Here is a 4,003-nt window from a genome sequence, read left to right as displayed (position 1 = left end):
AAAGGACGGCCCCCCCAAAAAGGAAAAAAAAATTCACCCTTTTTTCCCCCCCGGGCCCCCAGGGGGCCCCCCCCCCCCCCCCCAGCCCCACTTGTCAGCAGTTTTAGCTTTCCAGCAGTTTGTTCAACTAATTTAGTTGTTGAGTTGTGCTTGTCTGTCCGTCTATCTATTTACGTAAAAAGTCAGGGACAATAGTTGTGGAATTAGAAAGCTGAGAAAGGCCATCAGTTTTGTGAAGCGATTAGAAAACATGTTTCTGTTGATGGTTTCAGAGTTAGTAGTGCAGGTTTGCACACAATTCGCTACTGGAAATGTCTTTGTGATTTTGCTCCTTAATTTGTTCACACACTTTGTTCAATCTTATGCCTTTTAAACTTTAGCCAGTGCTTTTGATGCCTACATGTCATTCTGTGATATAAAATTAACAAACTACAGAAATGCATCATTCTGTGGTCTTTAGGAATCTACAGTTGTGGATTATATACATTCAGAAGCACAGTTCCATTTTTACTCAGTCAAGATTTGAAAAGTGTAAGAACCACATCTTTCCCTCTGATCCATTTTACTGCATGTTCTGTGTTTCTGGCTGAATTAAAAACAAGCCCAACCTATCGCATATGCAAGTGCAAATTATTCCCATCTGCTGGGATTGATGGGCATACTTGCATTTGCATGTATTTAGTGCCATCTGCTTTGTGCTCTGAGGTTGATTCTTTTGCTATACCAAATCACAGATTAGTTGTTATTGACTGCTCAGACATGAATGAAGACAAACCTCCTTAATCTGAACAAAAGCAAAACCGGAGCCATTTCATCCTGACCACTCAACCTTTTAAATGACTATGGCAGCATGACTGACCGATTCGATTCATATTATCACCCTCCTGCCAAAAACGTTTGGGTATCGTTTCGACAAAAAGTGACAAACAGATGAGAAATGGTTTAAAGACAGACTTTTATCAACTTTGTCATTTTATGTGCTACTACTTGTCATATTGTGGTGTCATTTAAACATTGCTAATATTTCTCCATTTGTGCAAAAATGCAGCAGCGTCTCTGTGGAAACATAGAGTGTGGTCACATCAGTCCTCCTTTTCTTACATTAACTGCTCAGGTGTTGTTTTCACCTCTGGTGATCAGAATAATGTGTTGCGCTAGTTTTATTGATTCATTTTGTGGTAATATGTCATTTGATCATCTTTTACTACTTGTTTGTTCTATTTAAAGCAACTCTTGACTCAACTGTAGACAGCTGAGCCATGTAAGCAGTTTTCAGTTTGACTTTGTAAATTAAAACCAAACCCAATCAGTTTATGTTTAAAATATGGACTCTGTTCAGAAAGATTTTAGTTTCCTGGTGGCAGGTATATGTCATGCAGTTTCTCACAGTGTTATACTTGCATGATTTCTAAGTCGTGTGCCGAGTGTGGAAGACACGTGGATATAAACAGGAATATGCCAGAGCCCAAGTCCAGTCTATCAAACTTTGGCAAAGTGAGCCATCCCACAAAGGGCTTTTATTTCTGCTTCAGTGGGCTTTGAAGGATTTTGTCTTTTTGAAAGACAAAAAGACATGGCCAGAAATAAAACACCTGCTGCTACGTTTGAAAAACGGTGCAATGACTGAGATCTGTGGACAACTTCAGGAGCCTTTGAAACAAGAAACTACCTTTCACATGCAGGAAGGAAATAAATTTGTTCATTGGTTCTCTCAGGTCACAAATACCATCTGAAAAAGCAGAAATCAAAGAGAACATCACATATGTCAAGTCTTTCATGTTTTCAGACCCACAAGAAAGTAGAAAAACAGAAGAGCAGATCAATGTGAGGAATGATTCACTTTGACTGCCTGTCCTATTGGACCTTGGTGTTTTGTTCAACTTAATTGTCAAGGTGGAGGGTGATGTCACCATGTTTTAAACCATACTGAAGTAGTATGCCTTACGAAGGATTACTTATCCATGAACTTTTTTTAAATAATTTGTCTCATTACACCAGCACATTTCATTGTATTCTAGATAAATGCTATGTTATCTACAACACAAGACAGTGTATAATTTCCAAGTGGGAGAAAACATTTATACAGTTTTTCATGTGTTTTTAAGAAAATTTTTTAAAAAATGCTGTAATTTCATATCTCAGAATAGAATCCAATACACAATTGTTTTTAGATGTCAGAGGACTCAGATGTTTGTTAGAGAACAAACTTCTGACAACAACCTTAAACACACAGTCAAAACTACTGGCTTAGTTAAAGCATGTCCTTGTTTAGAATGAGCCAGACAAAGTCCAAGCGTCAATTCAACATCTCTGAAAAGACTTGTAAATCGATACTCGCAGATGGTCTCCGTCCAGATCGACTAAGGCTGAGTTTTTCTTTGTCAAGAAGAATGGGGCAACGATGTTGCATATCAGACATGCACAGCTGGTAGCAACAAAACCTGAAAGACTTGCAGCTGATGCAGGATGCAGGACACGCGTTGACTCGCACAAACACGTCACACTTTTGCTTCTTTTGTGAAACATTTTAAAAACCATCAATCACTTTCTTTTGACTTCACAATGGCGCTCTACCTTGTGCTGGTCTGTTCCATAACATCTCAATGAAATACAGTGAATCTCGTGGTTGTAATGTGATAACATTTGAAAAGATTCGAGGGTTATGAATAGCTTTCCAAGGCACTCTGTCATGTAGTGTAGTTATTTATCTGTGTCAACAGAGCCGTAAGAGGACCAGTAGCTGACTGCAGCTATGGAAAAACACTTTGGCCTTTCACGGATCATGCTGTATTGAAATCTGCTAGCTTCTCAGAAGTGAGGTTCCAGGATTAAGCTTTTTCGGCTGTTTGGCTAAAGAAAACCTGAATGGAAAGGATAAATATTCGAATTTCTTCTGCTTTACCAAACTGTTTTGGTTCATTTGCAAGTACTCTGAAAGTTAGTTTTTTTTGTTTTCACATTTTGAAAGTGCTTACAAAGAGAGTGTCATTCCAGCTGCATTACAGGGGGAGTCATAATACAGCTGAATGGATTCACTGGTGCTTGACTCTGGAAAGGCCATGCTTTAAGGATCACCAAACACAGCATTTCCAACCACACACGCGACGCATTACAATGGCCTTTACACAACAGAAACTTGGTTCTTTTTTCCGACTGAGGCCTTGCTGCAATGCTGCACTTTTTGCAGACTTAATTAAAAGCTGGACCAGCAGTATGGAAAAAAATAAATACAGTTGTGAGTATCTGTGAAACTCATCTATTTTGATATTTGGTTTTATTGATAAGTTTAAATCAGAGAGTAGGTGGACAAAAAAAGAAGATGGAATTTTTTTTTTTTTTCAGGACTTTTCAAGAGAGAGACACATAGTTAGTGGAAGTAGTAAATATTACTCAATAGACACAATTTAGAAAAATATATGAAACAAAACCAGACTTTCATTGCCTTTCAGGATATATGTGGTTGAAAACAATAATTTTGAACAGACAGAGAGAAAATCTGATCAATCTCAACTGCATGCAAACATCAAAACATTTGTTCTTGTCACTCTAGATTAAGCTCAAGAACAAAATTATTTAGTAAATTAAAATAATCAACATTATCGGTCCAGTGTGCTTTACATTTTAGCCAAACAACAAAAAACGTATATCTATAATAAAAAAAGAATAATATACAAGAAGAAAATAGTTACTGTCGCATTGCTCCAGAGAGACTAAGGAAAACAGATGAGTTCAACAGATTTAAGTGAACTTGGTCTGAGTTGTGTTTTAAATAAACCAGCCTTCATTTCTACATCCACTGCCAGATTGGTTACCTTTACATTTTAACATGGATCTTGGGACATCTAGTAAAAACTGTCTGGAAGACCCAGTTTGTCTTGATGCTTCATATATGGTGAGAAAAAAACAAACAAACAACAACACAGGTGATAAACCGAAGCAAATATTCAAATTTTAAAAGACACGTTAAAAGGAACAGGCAAGATTGGAGACATGGTTAGTCCAA

This window comes from Poecilia latipinna, unplaced genomic scaffold (assembly GCF_001443285.1).
Source record: "Poecilia latipinna isolate Pla-1442-1.1 unplaced genomic scaffold, P_latipinna-1.0 Scaffold479, whole genome shotgun sequence".
In the NCBI taxonomy this organism is placed as follows: Eukaryota; Metazoa; Chordata; class Actinopteri; order Cyprinodontiformes; family Poeciliidae; genus Poecilia; species Poecilia latipinna.
The sequence above is the reverse complement of the archived record's forward strand: the minus strand, read 5'-3'. Positions refer to the sequence as shown.